The following is an 18,598-nucleotide window of genomic DNA, read 5'->3' as shown; positions in this document are numbered from 1 at the left end:
GGCTTAGGCCTGATAGCATACATAGAACTTTCCAAGAATGAGGGCGTTCGATACATGCAGAACACCCTGTGAAGAAAAGTTGATTCAGCAAGGGACAAGGGTGTAGCTAGAGTCTCTTTTGACTTGTTAGAAATCAGAAGGTGTTCGGCTGCATGTTCACTGGAAAAGAACACCTGAGAGCACAAACCTTGCTTTCCCAGTTGAAAAGCTCTATCCACGCTGCACTGAAGATACCTAAATAACACTGTTTTTGACTGGCCTCTAGTCACTGCAGGCAGCCCTCTGGAAAGAAAAGGAGTTTTCTCTAAGGAAACACGGTGCTTCCATAGCATGGGTGGGAGCTCCTCCTGTCATGCTCTAGAGCTACAGGGAAACTTGACGTGAGTACTTGCCTCAAGCTAAGGCCTGAAAAGCCCTCCTGAAGCGAAAGCGCTTAGCAGTTTCCATTAGGTCGTATTCGCAGTTCTGCTCTACTTTAACGTTTCTTCACTTTTCCTGACACTAGGCACCCTCGTGTAGGCACCCTTTTTCATGCAAATACAGTGAGTACCAGCAGTCTCCTTTGCCCTTCCAGGACACATCCAGACATAAAAGCCTTTCCCAGTAACTCTACGTATTCAGAGTGTAGGGCAACTCGCTGCACCCTTCCTTAAGAAGCTAGGTGGACTCAGATCTTCAACAGCTCCAGGGATTCTGTTCTCGCACGTCCTACATGCCATGGAAGTCTGCCTCATTGCCCTCATTGGACCTACACAAAAAAAGCAATCTGCTTCGCCTTCCTTCTAGGAACTCTTACCCAAGGACACCATACCTACAGGTTAAAGCGGCTTGCATTCCTACTGGAACCAAAGCAAATATTTTCCTGTTACACTGCATGACTTTAGAATAGGGTTAGGCCCGATAGCATACATAGAACGTTCCAAGGATGAGGGAGTTCGATACATGCAGAACACCCTGTGAAGAAAAGTTGATTCAGCAAGGGACAAGTGTGTAGCTAGAGTCTCTTTTGACTTGTTAGAAATCAGAAGGTGTTCGGCTGCATGTTCACTGGAAAAGAACACCTGAGAGCACAAACCTTGCATTTCCATTTTAAAACATCTATCCAGGCTGCACTGAAGATACCTAAATAACACTGTTTTTGACTGGCCTCTAGTCACTGCAGGCAGCCCTCTGGAAAGAAAAGGAGTTTTCTCTAAGGAAACACGGTGCTTCCATAGCATGGGTGGGAGCTCCTCCTGTCATGCTCTAGAGCTACAGGGAAACTTGACGTGAGTACTTGCCTCAAGCTAAGGCCTGAAAAGCCCTGCTGAAGCGAAAGCGCTTAGCAGTTTCCATTACGTCGTATTCGCAGTTCTGCTCTACTTTAACGTTTCTTCACTTTTCCTGACACTAGGCACCCTCGTGTAGGCACCCGTTTTCTTGCAAATACAGTGAGTACCAGCAGTCTCCTTTGCCCTTCCAGGACACATCCAGACATAAAAGCCTTTCCCAGTAACTCTACGTATTCAGAGTGTAGGGCAACTCGCTGCACCCTTCCTTAAGAAGCTAGGTGGACTCAGCTCTTCAACAGCTCCAGGGATTCTGTTCTCGCACGTCCTACATGCCATGGAAGTCTGCCTCATTGTCCTCATTGGACCTAAACTAAGAAACACAATCTGCTTCGCCGTCCTCTAGGAAATCTGACCCAAGGACCCCATACCTACAGGAGAAAGGAGGCTTGCATTCCTACTGCAACCAAAGCACAGTTTTTCCTGGTACACTGCAGGGCTTTAAAATAGGCTTAGGCCTGATAGCATACATAGAACTTTCCAAGAATGAGGGCGTTCGATACATGTAGAACACCCTGTGAAGAAAAGTTGATTCAGCAAGGGACAAGGGTGTAGCTAGAGTCTCTTTTGACTTGTAAGAATTCAGAAGGGTTTTGGCTGCATGTTCACCGGAATAGAAGACCTGATGGCACAAGCCTTGCTTTCCCATTTTAAATCACTATCCATGCTAGCCTGAAGATCCCTAAATAACACTGTTTTTGACTGGCCTCTAGTCACTGCAGGCAGCCCTCTGGAAAGAAAAGGAGTTTTCTCTAAGAAAACACGGTGCTTCCATAGCATGGCTGGGAGCTCCTCCTGTCATGCTCTAGAGCTACAGCGAAACTTGACGTGAGTACTTGCCTCAAGCTAAGGCCTGAAAAGCCCTGCTGAAGCGAAAGCGCTTAGCAGTTTCCATTAGGTCGTATTCGCAGTTCTGCTCTGCTTTAAAGTTTCTTCACTTTTTCTGACACTAGGCACCCTCGTGTAGGCACCCTTTTTCTTGCAAATACAGTGAGTACCAGCAGTCTCCTTTCCCCTTCCAGGACACATCCAGACATAAAAGCCTTTCCCAGTAACTCTACGTATTCAGAGTGTAGGGCAACTCGCTGCACCCTTCCTTAAGAAGCTAGGTGGACTCAGCTCTTCAACAGCTCCAGGGATTCTGTTCTCGCACGTCCTACATGCCATGGAAGTCTGCCTCATTGCCCTCATTGGACCTACACTAAGAAACACAATCTGCTTCGCCGTCCTCTAGGAACTCTGACCCAAGGACCCCATACCTACAGGAGAAAGGAGGCTTGCATTCCTACTGCAAACAAAGCACAGTTTTTCCTGGTACACTGCAGGGCTTGAAAATAGGCTTAGGCCTGATAGCATACATAGAACTTTCCAAGAATGAGGGCGTTCGATACATGTAGAACACCCTGTGAAGAAAAGTTGATTCAGCAAGGGACAAGGGTGTAGCTAGAGTCTCTTTTGACTTGTAAGAATTCAGAAGGGTTTTGGCTGCATGTTCACCGGAATAGAAGACCTGATGGCACAAGCCTTGCTTTCCCATTTTAAATCACTATCCATGCTAGCCTGAAGATCCCTAAATAACACTGTTTTTGACTGGCCTCTAGTCACTGCAGGCAGCCCTCTGGAAAGAAAAGGAGTTTTCTCTAAGAAAACACGGTGCTTCCATAGCATGGCTGGGAGCTCCTCCTGTCATGCTCTAGAGCTACAGCGAAACTTGACGTGAGTACTTGCCTCAAGCTAAGGCCTGAAAAGCCCTGCTGAAGCGAAAGCGCTTAGCAGTTTCCATTAGGTCGTATTCGCAGTTCTGCTCTGCTTTAAAGTTTCTTCACTTTTTCTGACACTAGGCACCCTCGTGTAGGCACCCTTTTTCTTGCAAATACAGTGAGTACCATCAGTCTCCTTTCCCCTTCCAGGACACATCCAGACATAAAAGCCTTTCCCAGTAACTCTACGTATTCAGAGTGTAGGGCAACTCGCTGCACCCTTCCTTAAGAAGCTAGGTGGACTCAGCTCTTCAACAGCTCCAGGGATTCTGTTCTCGCACGTCCTACATGCCATGGAAGTCTGCCTCATTGCCCTCATTGGACCTACACTAAGAAACACAATCTGCTTCGCCGTCCTCTAGGAACTCTGACCCAAGGACCCCATACCTACAGGAGAAAGGAGGCTTGCATTCCTACTGCAACCAAAGCACAGTTTTTCCTGGTACACTGCAGGGCTTTAAAATAGGCTTAGGCCTGATAGCATACATAGAACTTTCCAAGAATGAGGGCGTTCGATACATGCAGAACACCCTGTGAAGAAAAGTTGATTCAGCAAGGGACAAGGGTGTAGCTAGAGTCTCTTTTGACTTGTTAGAAATCAGAAGGTGTTCGGCTGCATGTTCACTGGAAAAGAACACCTGAGAGCACATACCTTGCTTTCCCAGTTGAAAAGCTCTATCCACGCTGCACTGAAGATACCTAAATAACACTGTTTTTGACTGGCCTCTAGTCACTGCAGGCAGCCCTCTGGAAAGAAAAGGAGTTTTCTCTAAGGAAACACGGTGCTTCCATAGCATGGGTGGGAGCTCCTCCTGTCATGCTCTAGAGCTACAGGGAAACTTGACGTGAGTACTTGCCTCAAGCTAAGGCCTGAAAAGCCCTGCTGAAGCGAAAGTGCTTAACAGTTTCCATTAGGTCGTATTCGCAGTTCTGCTATACTTTAACGTTTCTTCACTTTTCTAGACACTAGGCACCCTCGTGTAGACACCCTTTTTCTTGCAAATACAGTGAGTACCAGCAGTCTCCTTTGCCCTTCCAGGACACATCCAGACATAAAAGCCTTTCCCAGTAACTCTACGTATTCAGAGTGTAGGGCAACTCGCTGCACCCTTCCTTAAGAAGCTAGGTGGACTCAGCTCTTCAACAGCTCCAGGGATTCTGTTCTCGCACGTCCTACATGCCATGGAAGTCTGCCTCATTGCCCTCATTGGACCTACACTAAGAAACACAATCTGCTTCGCCGTCCTCTAGGAACTCTGACCCAAGGACCCCATACCTACAGGAGAAAGGAGGCTTGCATTCCTACTGCAACCAAAGCACAGTTTTTCCTGGTACACTGCAGGGCTTGAAAATAGGCTTAGGCCTGATAGCATACATAGAACTTTCCAAGAATGAGGGCGTTCGATACATGCAGAACACCCTGTAAAGAAAAGTTGATTCAGCAAGGGACAAGGGTGTAGCTAGAGTCTCTTTTGACTTGTTAGAAATCAGAAGGTGTTCGGCTGCATGTTCACTGGAAAAGAACACCTGAGAGCACAAACCTTGCGTTTCCATTTTAAAACCTCTATCCACGCTGCACTGAATATACCTAAATAACACTGTTTTTGACTGGCCTCTAGTCACTGCAGGCAGCCCTCTGGAAAGAAAAGGAGTTTTCTCTAAGGAAACACGGTGCTTGCATATCATGGGTGGGAGCTCCTCCTGTCATGCTCTAGAGCTACAGGGAAACTTGACGTGAGTACTTGCCTCAAGCTAAGGCCTGAAAAGCCCTGCTGAAGCGAAAGTGCTTAACAGTTTCCATTAGGTCGTATTCGCAGTTCTGCTATACTTTAACGTTTCTTCACTTTTCTAGACACTAGGCACCCTCGTGTAGGCACCCTTTTGCCTACAAATACAGTGAGTACCAGCAGGCTCCTCTGCCCTTCTAAGAAACATCCAGGCCTAGTAGCCTTTCCCACTCAGTCACAGTATTCAGAGGGTAGGGCAAAACACTGCACTCTTCCTTGGTAAAGCTAGATGTCCTCAGCACTCCAACAGCTCCAGGGATTCTGTTCTCTCACGTCCTACATGCCATGGAAGTCTGCCTCATTGCCCTCATTGGAGCTACACTAAAAAACGCAATCTGCTTCGCCTTCCTTCTAGAAACTCGTACCCAAGGACCCCATACCTACAGGATAAAGGAGGCTTGCATTACTACTGCAACCAAAGCACAGTTTTTCCTGGTACACTGCAGGACTTTACAATAGGGTTAGGCCCGATAGCATACATAGAACGTTCCAAGGATGAAGGAGTTCGATACATGCAGAACACCCTGTGAAGAAAAGTTGATACAGCAAGGGACCAGGGTGTAGCTAGAGTCTCTTTTGACTTGTTAGAAATCAGAAGGTGTTCGGCTGCATGTTCACTGGAAAAGTACACCTGATGGCACAAACCTTGCGTTTCCATTTTAAAAGCTCTATCCATGCTGCACTGAAGATACCTAAATAACACTGTTTTTGACTGGCCTCTAGTCACTGCAGGCAGCCCTCTGGAAAGAAAAGGAGTTTTCTCTAAGAAAACACGGTGCTTCCATAGCATGGGTGGGAGCTCCTCCTGTCATGCTCTAGAGCTACAGGGAAACTTGACGTGAGTACTTGCCTCAAGCTAAGGCCTGAAAAGCCCTGCTGAAGCGAAAGCGCTTAGCTGTTTCCATTAGGTCGTATTCGCAGTTCTGCTCTACTTTAACGTTTCTTCACTTTTCCTGACACTAGGCACCCTCGTGTAGGCACCCTTTTTCTTGCAAATACAGTGAGTACCAGCAGTCTCCTTTGCCCTTCCAGGACACATCCAGACATAAAAGCCTTTCCCAGTAACTCTACGTATTCAGAGTGTAGAGCAACTCGCTGCACCCTTCCTTAAGAAGCTAGGTGGACTCAGATCTTCAACAGCTCCAGGGATTCTGTTCTCGCACGTCCTACATGCCATGGAAGTCTGCCTCATTGCCCTCATTGGACCTACACTAAAAAAAGCAATCAGCTTCGCCTTCCTTCTAGGAACTCTTACCCAAGGACACCATACCTACAGGTTAAAGAGGCTTGCATTCCTACTGGAACCAAAGCAAATATTTTCCTGTTACACTGCAGGACTTTAGAATAGGGTTAGGCCCGATAGCATACATAGAACGTTCCAAGGATGAGGGAGTTCGATACATGCAGAACACCCTGTGAAGAAAAGTTGATTCAGCAAGGGACAAGTGTGTAGCTAGAGTCTCTTTTGACTTGTTAGAAATCAGAAGGTGTTCGGCTGCATGTTCACTGGAAAAGAACACCTGAGAGCACAAACCTTGCGTTTCCATTTTAAAACCTCTATCCACGCTGCACTGAAGATACCTAAATAACACTGTTTTTGACTGGCCTCTAGTCACTGCAGGCAGCCCTCTGGAAAGAAAAGGAGTTTTCTCTAAGGAAACACGGTGCTTCCATAGCATGGGTGGGAGCTCCTCCTGTCATGCTCTAGAGCTACAGGGAAACTTGACGTGAGTACTTGCCTCAAGCTAAGGCCTGAAAAGCCCTGCTGAAGCGAAAGTGCTTAACAGTTTCCATTAGGTCGTATTCGCAGTTCTGCTATACTTTAACGTTTCTTCACTTTTCTAGACACTAGGCACCCTCGTGTAGGCACCCTTTTGCCTACAAATACAGTGAGTACCAGCAGGCTCCTCTGCCCTTCTAAGAAACATCCAGGCCTAGTAGCCTTTCCCAGTCAGTCAATGTATTCAGAGGGTAGGGCAAAACACTGCACTCTTCCTTGGTAAAGCTAGATGTCCTCAGCGCTCCAACAGCTCCAGGGATTCTGTTCTCTCACGTCCTACATGCCATGGAAGTCTGCCTCATTGCCCTCATTGGAGCTACACTAAAAAACGCAATCTGCTTCGCCTTCCTTCTAGAAACTCTTACCCAAGGACCCCATACCTACAGGATAAAGGAGGCTTGCATTCCTACTGGAACCAAAGCAAAGTTTTTCCTGTTACACTGCAGGACTTTACAATAGGGTTAGGCCCGATAGCATACATAGAACGTTCCAAAGATGAAGGAGTTCGATACATGCAGAACACCCTGTGAAGAAAAGTTGATACAGCAAGGGACCAGGGTGTAGCTAGAGTCTCTTTTGACTTGTTAGAAATCAGAAGGTGTTCGGCTGCATGTTCATTGGAAAAGAACACCTGATGGCACAAACTTTGCGTTTCCATTTTAAAAGCTCTATCCATGCTGCATTGAAGATACCTAAATAACACTGTTTTTGACTGGCCTCTAGTCACTGCAGGCAGCCCTCTGGAAAGAAAATGAGTTTTCTCTAAGAAAACACGGTGCTTCCATAGCATGGGTGGGAGCTCCTCCTGTCATGCTCTAGAGCTACAGGGAAACTTGACGTGAGTACTTGCCTCAAGCTAAGGCCTGAAAAGCCCTGCTGAAGCGAAAGCGCTTAGCAGTTTCCATTAGGTCGTATTCGCAGTTCTGCTCTGCTTTAACGTTTCTTCACTTTTCCTGACACTAGGCACCCTCGTGTAGGCACCCTTTTTCTTGCAAATACAGTGAGTACCAGCAGTCTCCTTTCCCCTTCCAGGACACATCCAGACATAAAAGCCTTTCCCAGTAACTCTTCATATTCAGAGTGTAGGGCAACTCGCTGCACCCTTCCTTAAGAAGCTAGGTGGACTCAGCTCTTCAACAGCTCCAGGGATTCTGTTCTCGCACGTCCTACATGCCATGGAAGTCTGCCTCATTGCCCTCATTGGACCTACACTAAGAAACACAATCTGCTTCGCCGTCCTCTAGGAACTCTGACCCAAGGACCCCATACCTACAGGAGAAAGGAGGCTTGCATTCCTACTGCAACCAAAGCACAGTTTTTCCTGGTACACACAGGGCTTTAAAATAGGCTTAGGCCTGATAGCATACATAGAACTTTCCAAGAATGAGGGCGTTCGATACATGCAGAACACCCTGTGAAGAAAAGTTGATTCAGCAAGGGACAAGGGTGTAGCTAGAGTCTCTTTTGACTTGTTAGAAATCAGAAGGTGTTCGGCTGCATGTTCACTGGAAAAGAACACCTGAGAGCACAAAGCTTGCTTTCCCAGTTGAAAAGCTCTATCCACGCTGCACTGAAGATACCTAAATAACACTGTTTTTGACTGGCCTCTAGTCACTGCAGGCAGCCCTCTGGAAAGAAAAGGAGTTTTCTCTAAGGAAACACGGTGCTTCCATAGCATGGGTGGGAGCCCCTCCTGTCATGCTCTAGAGCTACAGGGAAACTTGACGTGAGTACTTGCCTCAAGCTAAGGCCTGAAAAGCCCTCCTGAAGCGAAAGCGCTTAGCAGTTTCCATTAGGTCGTATTCGCAGTTCTGCTCTACTTTAATGTTTCTTCACTTTTCCTGACACTAGGCACCCTCATGTAGGCACCCTTTTTCATGCAAATACAGTGAGTACCAGCAGTCTCCTTTGCCCTTCCAGGACACATCCAGACATAAAAGCCTTTCCCAGTAACTCTACGTATTCAGAGTGTAGGGCAACTCGCTGCACCCTTCCTTAAGAAGCTAGGTGGACTCAGATCTTCAACAGCTCCAGGGATTCTGTTCTCGCACGTCCTACATGCCATGGAAGTCTGCCTCATTGCCCTCATTGGACCTACACAAAAAAAGCAATCTGCTTCGCCTTCCTTCTAGGAACTCTTACCCAAGGACACCATACCTACAGGTTAAAGAGGCTTGCATTCCTACTGGAACCAAAGCAAATATTTTCCTGTTACACTGCATGACTTTAGAATAGGGTTAGGCCCGATAGCATACATAGAACGTTCCAAGGATGAGGGAGTTCGATACATGCAGAACACCCTGTGAAGAAAAGTTGATTCAGCAAGGGACAAGTGTGTAGCTAGAGTCTCTTTTGACTTGTTAGAAATCAGAAGGTGTTCGGCTGCATGTTCACTGGAAAAGAACACCTGAGAGCACAAACCTTGCGTTTCCATTTTAAAACCTCTATCCAGGCTGCACTGAAGATACCTAAATAACACTGTTTTTGACTGGCCTCTAGTCACTGCAGGCAGCCCTCTGGAAATAAAAGGAGTTTTCTCTAAGGAAACACGGTGCTTCCATAGCATGGGTGGGAGCTCCTCCTGTCATGCTCTAGAGCTACAGGGAAACTTGACGTGAGTACTTGCCTCAAGCTAAGGCCTGAAAAGCCCTGCTGAAGCGAAAGTGCTTAACAGTTTCCATTAGGTCGTATTCGCAGTTCTGCTATACTTTAACGTTTCTTCACTTTTCTAGACACTAGGCACCCTCCTGTAGGCACCCTTTTTCTTGCAAATACAGTGAGTACCAGCAGTCTCCTTTGCCCTTCCAGGACACATCCAGACATAAAAGCCTTTCCCAGTAACTCTACGTATTCAGAGTGTAGGGCAACTCGCTGCACCCTTCCTTAAGAAGCTAGGTGGACTCAGCTCTTCAACAGCTCCAGGGATTCTGTTCTCGCACGTCCTACATGCCATGGAAGTCTGCCTCATTGTCCTCATTGGACCTAAACTAAGAAACACAATCTGCTTCGCCGTCCTCTAGGAACTCTGACCCAAGGACCCCATACCTACAGGAGAAAGGAGGCTTGCATTCCTACTGCAACCAAAGCACAGTTTTTCCTGGTACACTGCAGGGCTTGAAAATAGGCTTAGGCCTGATAGCATACATAGAACTTTCCAAGAATGAGGGCGTTTGATACATGTAGAACACCCTGTGAAGAAAAGTTGATTCAGCAAGGGACAAGGGTGTAGCTAGAGTCTCTTTTGACTTGTAAGAATTCAGAAGGGTTTTGGCTGCATGTTCACCGGAATAGAAGACCTGATGGCACAAGCCTTGCTTTCCCATTTTAAATCACTATCCATGCTAGCCTGAAGATCCCTAAATAACACTGTTTTTGACTGGCCTCTAGTCACTGCAGGCAGCCCTCTGGAAAGAAAAGGAGTTTTCTCTAAGAAAACACGGTGCTTCCATAGCATGGCTGGGAGCTCCTCCTGTCATGCTCTAGAGCTACAGCGAAACTTGACGTGAGTACTTGCCTCAAGCTAAGGCCTGAAAAGCCCTGCTGAAGCGAAAGCGCTTAGCAGTTTCCATTATGTCGTATTCGCAGTTCTGCTCTGCTTTAAAGTTTCTTCACTTTTTCTGACACTAGGCACCCTCGTGTAGGCACCCTTTTTCTTGCAAATACAGTGAGTACCATCAGTCTCCTTTCCCCTTCCAGGACACATCCAGACATAAAAGCCTTTCCCAGTAACTCTACGTATTCAGAGTGTAGGGCAACTCGCTGCACCCTTCCTTAAGAAGCTAGGTGGACTCAGCTCTTCAACAGCTCCAGGGATTCTGTTCTCGCACGTCCTACATGCCATGGAAGTCTGCCTCATTGCCCTCATTGGACCTACACTAAGAAACACAATCTGCTTCGCCGTCCTCTAGGAACTCTGACCCAAGGACCCCATACCTACAGGAGAAAGGAGGCTTGCATTCCTACTGCAACCAAAGCACAGTTTTTCCTGGTACACTGCAGGGCTTTAAAATAGGCTTAGGCCTGATAGCATACATAGAACTTTCCAAGAATGAGGGCGTTCGATACATGCAGAACACCCTGTGAAGAAAAGTTGATTCAGCAAGGGACAAGGGTGTAGCTAGAGTCTCTTTTGACTTGTTAGAAATCAGAAGGTGTTCGGCTGCATGTTCACTGGAAAAGAACACCTGAGAGCACATACCTTGCTTTCCCAGTTGAAAAGCTCTATCCACGCTGCACTGAAGATACCTAAATAACACTGTTTTTGACTGGCCTCTAGTCACTGCAGGCAGCCCTCTGGAAAGAAAAGGAGTTTTCTCTAAGGAAACACGGTGCTTCCATAGCATGGGTGGGAGCTCCTCCTGTCATGCTCTAGAGCTACAGGGAAACTTGACGTGAGTACTTGCCTCAAGCTAAGGCCTGAAAAGCCCTGCTGAAGCGAAAGTGCTTAACAGTTTCCATTAGGTCGTATTCGCAGTTCTGCTATACTTTAACGTTTCTTCACTTTTCTAGACACTAGGCACCCTCGTGTAGACACCCTTTTTCTTGCAAATACAGTGAGTACCAGCAGTCTCCTTTGCCCTTCCAGGACACATCCAGACATAAAAGCCTTTCCCAGTAACTCTACGTATTCAGAGTGTAGGGCAACTCGCTGCACCCTTCCTTAAGAAGCTAGGTGGACTCAGCTCTTCAACAGCTCCAGGGATTCTGTTCTCGCACGTCCTACATGCCATGGAAGTCTGCCTCATTGCCCTCATTGGACCTACACTAAGAAACACAATCTGCTTCGCCGTCCTCTAGGAACTCTGACCCAAGGACCCCATACCTACAGGAGAAAGGAGGCTTGCATTCCTACTGCAACCAAAGCACAGTTTTTCCTGGTACACTGCAGGGCTTTAAAATAGGCTTAGGCCTGATAGCATACATAGAACTTTCCAAGAATGGGGGCGTTCGATACATGCAGAACACCCTGTGAAGAAAAGTTGATTCAGCAAGGGACAAGGGTGTAGCTAGAGTCTCTTTTGACTTGTTAGAAATCAGAAGGTGTTCGGCTGCATGTTCACTGGAAAAGAACACCTGAGAGCACATACCTTGCTTTCCCAGTTGAAAAGCTCTATCCTCGCTGCACTGAAGATACCTAAATAACACTGTTTTTGACTGGCCTCTAGTCACTGCAGGCAGCCCTCTGGAAAGAAAAGGAGTTTTCTCTAAGGAAACACGGTGCTTCCATAGCATGGGTGGGAGCTCCTCCTGTCATGCTCTAGAGCTACAGGGAAACTTGACGTGAGTACTTGCCTCAAGCTAAGGCCTGAAAAGCCCTCCTGAAGCGAAAGCGCTTAGCAGTTTCCATTAGGTCGTATTCGCAGTTCTGCTCTACTTTAACGTTTCTTCACTTTTCCTGACACTAGGCACCCTCGTGTAGGCACCCATTTTCTTGCAAATACAGTGAGTACCAGCAGTCTCCTTTGCCCTTCCAGGACACATCCAGACATAAAAGCCTTTCCCAGTAACTCTACGTATTCAGAGTGTAGGGCAACTCGCTGCACCCTTCCTTAAGAAGCTAGGTGGACTCAGCTCTTCAACAGCTCCAGGGATTCTGTTCTCGCACGTCCTACATGCCATGGAAGTCTGCCTCATTGCCCTCATTGGACCTACACTAAAATAAGCAATCTGCTTCGCCTTCCTTCTAGGAACTCTTACCCAAGGACACCATACCTACAGGTTAAAGAGGCTTGCATTCCTACTGGAACCAAAGCAAATATTTTCCTGTTACACTGCAGGACTTTAGAATAGGGTTAGGCCCGATAGCATACATAGAACGTTCCAAGGATGAGGGAGTTCGATACATGCAGAACACCCTGTGAAGAAAAGTTGATTCAGCAAGGGACAAGTGTGTAGCTAGAGTCTCTTTTGACTTGTTAGAAATCAGAAGGTGTTCGGCTGCATGTTCACTGGAAAAGAACACCTGAGAGCACAAACCTTGCGTTTCCATTTTAAAACCTCTATCCACGCTGCACTGAAGATACCTAAATAACACTGTTTTTGACTGGCCTCTAGTCACTGCAGGCAGCCCTCTGGAAAGAAAAGAAGTTTTCTCTAAGGAAACACGGTGCTTCCATAGCATGGGTGGGAGCTCCTCCTGTCATGCTCTAGAGCTACAGGGAAACTTGACGTGAGTACTTGCCTCAAGCTAAGGCCTGAAAAGCCCTGCTGAAGCGAAAGTGCTTAACAGTTTCCATTAGGTCGTATTCGCAGTTCTGCTATACTTTAAAGTTTCTTCACTTTTCTAGAAACTAGGCACCCTCGTGTAGGCACCCTTTTTCTTGCAAATACAGTGAGTACCAGCAGTCTCCTTTTCCCTTCCAGGACACATCCAGACATAAAAGCCTTTCCCAGTAACTCTACGTATTCAGAGTGTAGGGCAACTCGCTGCACCCTTCCTTAAGAAGCTAGGTGGACTCAGCTCTTCAACAGCTCCAGGTATTCTGTTTTCGCACGTCCTACATGCCATGGAAGTCTGCCTCATTGCCCTCATTGGACCTACACTAAGAAACACAATCTGCTTCGCCGTCCTCTAGGAACTCTGACCCAAGGACCCCATACCTACAGGAGAAAGGAGGCTTGCATTCCTAATGCAACCAAACCACAGTTTTTCCTGGTACACTGCAGGGCTTTAAAATAGGCTTAGGCCTGATAGCATACATAGAACTTTCCAAGAATGAGGGCGTTCGATACATGCAGAACACCCTGTGAAGAAATGTTGATTCAGCAAGGGACAAGGGTGTAGCTAGAGTCTCTTTTGACTTGTTAGAAATCAGAAGGTGTTCGGCTGCATGTTCACTGGAAAAGAACACCTGAGAGCACAAACCTTGCGTTTCCATTTTAAAACCTCTATCCACGCTGCACTGAAGATACCTAAATAACACTGTTTTTGACTGGCCTCTAGTCACTGCAGGCAGCCCTCTGGAAAGAAAAGGAGTTTTCTCTAAGGAAACACGGTGCTTCCATAGCATGGGTGGGAGCTCCTCCTGTCATGCTCTAGAGCTACAGGGAAACTTGACGTGAGTACTTGCCTCAAGCTAAGGCCTGAAAAGCCCTGCTGAAGCGAAAGCGTGCAGCAGTTTCCATTAGGTCGTATTCGCAGTTCTGCTCTACTTTAACGTTTCTTCACTTTTCTAGACACTAGGCACCCTCGTGTAGGCACCGTTTTGCCTACAAATACAGTGAGTACCAGCAGGCTCCTCTGCCCTTCTAAGAAACATCCAGGCCTAGTAAGCCTTTCCCAGTCAGTCAATGTATTCAGAGGGGAGGGCAACACACTGCACTCTTCCTTGGTAAAGCTAGATGTCCTCAGCGCTCCAACAGCTCCAGGGATTCTGTTCTCTCACGTCCTACATGCCATGGAAGTCTGCCTCATTGCCCTCATTGGAGCTACACTAAAAAACGCAATCTGCTTCGCCTTCCTTCTAGAAACTCTTACCCAAGGACCCCATACCTACAGGATAAAGGAGGCTTGCATTCCTACTGGAACCAAAGCAAAGTTTTTCCTGTTACACTGCAGGACTTTACAATAGGGTTAGGCCCGATAGCATACATAGAACGTTCCAAGGATGAAGGAGTTCGATACATGCAGAACACCCTGTGAAGAAAAGTTGATACAGCAAGGGACCAGGGTGTAGCTAGAGTCTCTTTTGACTTGTTAGAAATCAGAAGGTGTTCGGCTGCATGTTCACTGGAAAAGAACACCTGATGGCACAAACCTTGCGTTTCCATTTTAAAAGCTCTATCCATGCTGCACTGAAGATACCTAAATAACACTGTTTTTGCCTGGCCTCTAGTCACTGCAGGCAGCCCTCTGGAAAGAAAAGGAGTTTTCTCTAAGAAAACACGGTGCTTCCATAGCATGGCTGGGAGCTCCTCCTGTCATTCTCTAGAGCTACAGGGAAACTTGACGTGAGTACTTGCCTCAAGCTAAGGCCTGAAAAGCCCTGCTGAAGCAAAAGCGCGTAGCAGTTTCCATTAGGTCGTATTCGCAGTTCTGCTCTACTTTAACGTTTCTTCACTTTTCCTGACACTAGGCACCCTCGTGTAGGCACCCTTTCTCTTGCAAATACAGTGAGTACCAGCAGTCTCCTTTGCCCTTCCAGGACACATCCAGACATAAAAGCCTTTCCCAGTAACTCTACGTATTCAGAGTGTAGGGCAACTCGCTGCACCCTTCCTTAAGAAGCTAGGTGGACTCAGCTCTTCAACAGCTCCAGGGATTCTGTTCTCGCACGTCCTACATGCCATGGAAGTCTGCCTCATTGCCCTCATTGGACCTACACTAAGAAACACAATCTGCTTCGCCGTCCTCTAGGAACTCTGACCCAAGGACCCCATACCTACAGGAGAAAGGAGGCTTGCATTCCTACTGCAACCAAAGCACAGTTTTTCCTGGTACACTGCAGGGCTTGAAAATAGGCTTAGGCCTGATAGCATACATAGAACTTTCCAAGAATGAGGGCGTTCGATACATGCAGAACACCCTGTGAAGAAAAGTTGATTCAGCAAGGGACAAGGGTGTAGCTAGAGTCTCTTTTGACTTGTTAGAAATCAGAAGGTGTTCGGCTGCATGTTCACTGGAAAAGAACACCTGAGAGCACAAACCTTGCGTTTCCATTTTAAAACCTCTATCCACGCTGCACTGAATATACCTAAATAACACTGTTTTTGACTGGCCTCTAGTCACTGCAGGCAGCCCTCTGGAAAGAAAAGGAGTTTTCTCTAAGGAAACACGGTGCTTGCATATCATGGGTGGGAGCTCCTCCTGTCATGCTCTAGAGCTACAGGGAAACTTGACGTGAGTACTTGCCTCAAGCTAAGGCCTGAAAAGCCCTGCTGAAGCGAAAGTGCTTAACAGTTTCCATTAGGTCGTATTCGCAGTTCTGCTCTACTTTAACGTTTCTTCACTTTTCTAGACACTAGGCACCCTCGTGTAGGCACCCTTTTGCCTACAAATACAGTGAGTACCAGCAGGCTCCTCTGCCCTTCTAAGAAACATCCAGGCCTAGTAGCCTTTCCCACTCAGTCAAAGTATTCAGAGGGTAGGGCAACACACTGCACTCTTCCTTGGTAAAGCTAGATGTCCTCAGCACTCCAACAGCTCCAGGGATTCTGTTCTCTCACGTCCTACATGCCATGGAAGTCTGCCTCATTGCCCTCATTGGAGCTACACTAAAAAACGCAATCTGCTTCGCCTTCCTTCTAGAAACTCGTACCCAAGGACCCAATAGCTACAGGATAAAGGAGGCTTGCATTACTACTGCAACCAAAGCACAGTTTTTCCTGGTACACTGCAGGACTTTACAATAGGGTTAGGCCCGATAGCATACATAGAACGTTCCAAGGATGAAGGAGTTCGATACATGCAGAACACCCTGTGAAGAAAAGTTGATACAGCAAGGGACCAGGGTGTAGCTAGAGTCTCTTTTGACTTGTTAGAAATCAGAAGGTGTTCGGCTGCATGTTCACTGGAAAAGTACACCTGATGGCACAAACCTTGCGTTTCCATTTTAAAAGCTCTATCCATGCTGCACTGAAGATACCTAAATAACACTGTTTTTGACTGGCCTCTAGTCACTGCAGGCAGCCCTCTGGAAAGAAAATGAGTTTTCTCTAAGAAAACACGGTGCTTCCATAGCATGGGTGGGAGCTCCTCCTGTCATGCTCTAGAGCTACAGGGAAACTTGACGTGAGTACTTGCCTCAAGCTAAGGCCTGAAAAGCCCTGCTGAAGCGAAAGCGCTTAGCTGTTTCCATTAGGTCGTATTCGCAGTTCTGCTCTACTTTAACGTTTCTTCACTTTTCCTGACACTAGGCACCGTCGTGTAGGCACCCTTTTTCTTGCAAATACAGTGAGTACCAGCAGTCTCCTTTGCCCTTCCAGGACACATCCAGACATAAAAGCCTTTCCCAGTAACTCTACGTATTCAGAGTGTAGAGCAACTCGCTGCACCCTTCCTTAAGAAGCTAGGTGGACTCAGCTCTTCCACAGCTCCAGGGATTCTGTTCTCGCACGTCCTACATGCCATGGAAGTCTGCCTCATTGCCCTCATTGGACCTACACTAAAAAAAGCAATCAGCTTCGCCTTCCTTCTAGGAACTCTTACCCAAGGACACCATACCTACAGGTTAAAGAGGCTTGCATTCCTACTGGAACCAAAGCAAATATTTTCCTGTTACACTGCAGGACTTTAGAATAGGGTTAGGCCCGATAGCATACATAGAACGTTCCAAGGATGAGGGAGTTCGATACATGCAGAACACCCTGTGAAGAAAAGTTGATTCAGCAAGGGACAAGTGTGTAGCTAGAGTCTCTTTTGACTTGTTAGAAATCAGAAGGTGTTCGGCTGCATGTTCACTGGAAAAGAACACCTGAGAGCACAAACCTTGCGTTTCCATTTTAAAACCTCTATCCACGCTGCACTGAAGATACCTAAATAACACTGTTTTTGACTGGCCTCTAGTCACTGCAGGCAGCCCTCTGGAAAGAAAAGGAATTTTCTCTAAGGAAACACGGTGCTTCCATAGCATGGGTGGGAGCTCCTCCTGTCATGCTCTAGAGCTACAGGGAAACTTGACGTGAGTACTTGCCTCAAGCTAAGGCCTGAAAAGCCCTGCTGAAGCGAAAGTGCTTAACAGTTTCCATTAGGTCGTATTCGCAGTTCTGCTATACTTTAACGTTTCTTCACTTTTCTAGACACTAGGCACCCTCGTGTAGGCACCCTTTTGCCTACAAATACAGTGAGTACCAGCAGGCTCCTCTGCCCTTCTAAGAAACATCCAGGCCTAGTAGCCTTTCCCAGTCAGTCAATGTATTCAGAGGGTAGGGCAAAACACTGCACTCTTCCTTGGTAAAGCTAGATGTCCTCAGCGCTCCAACAGCTCCAGGGATTCTGTTCTCTCACGTCCTACATGCCATGGAAGTCTGCCTCATTGCCCTCATTGGAGCTACACTAAAAAACGCAATCTGCTTCGCCTTCCTTCTAGAAACTCCTACCCAAGGACCCCATACCTACAGGATAAAGGAGGCTTGCATTCCTACTGGAACCAAAGCAAAGTTTTTCCTGTTACACTGCAGGACTTTACAATAGGGTTAGGCCCGATAGCATACATAGAACGTTCCAAGGATGAAGGAGTTCGATACATGCAGAACACCCTGTGAAGAAAAGTTGATACAGCAAGGGACCAGGGTGTAGCTAGAGTCTCTTTTGACTTGTTAGAAATCAGAAGGTGTTCGGCTGCATGTTCATTGGAAAAGAACACCTGATGGCACAAACTTTGCGTTTCCATTTTAAAAGCTCTATCCATGCTGCATTGAAGATACCTAAATAACACTGTTTTTGACTGGCCTCTAGTCACTGCAGGCAGCCCTCTGGAAAGAAAATGAGTTTTCTCTAAGAAAACACGGTGCTTCCATAGCATGGGTGGGAGCTCCTCCTGTCATGCTCTAGAGCTACAGGGAAACTTGACGTGAGTACTTGCCTCAAGCTAAGGCCTGAAAAGCCCTGCTGAAGCGAAAGCGCTTAGCAGTTTCCATTAGGTCGTATTCGCAGTTCTGCTCTGCTTTAACGTTTCTTCACTTTTCCTGACACTAGGCACCCTCGTGTAGGCACCCTTTTTCTTGCAAATACAGTGAGTACCAGCAGTCTCCTTTCCCCTTCCAGGACACATCCAGACATAAAAGCCTTTCCCAGTAACTCTACGTATTCAGAGTGTAGGGCAAATCGCTGCACCCTTCCTTAAGAAGCTAGGTGGACTCAGCTCTTCAACAGCTCCAGGGATTCTGTTCTCGCACGTCCTACATGCCATGGAAGTCTGCCTCATTGCCCTCATTGGACCTACACTAAGAAACACAATCTGCTTCGCCGTCCTCTAGGAACTCTGACCCAAGGACCCCATACCT

This window comes from Eschrichtius robustus, chromosome 21 (assembly GCF_028021215.1).
Source record: "Eschrichtius robustus isolate mEscRob2 chromosome 21, mEscRob2.pri, whole genome shotgun sequence".
Taxonomy (NCBI): Eukaryota; Metazoa; Chordata; class Mammalia; order Artiodactyla; family Eschrichtiidae; genus Eschrichtius; species Eschrichtius robustus.
This window is presented reverse-complemented; position numbering follows the sequence as displayed.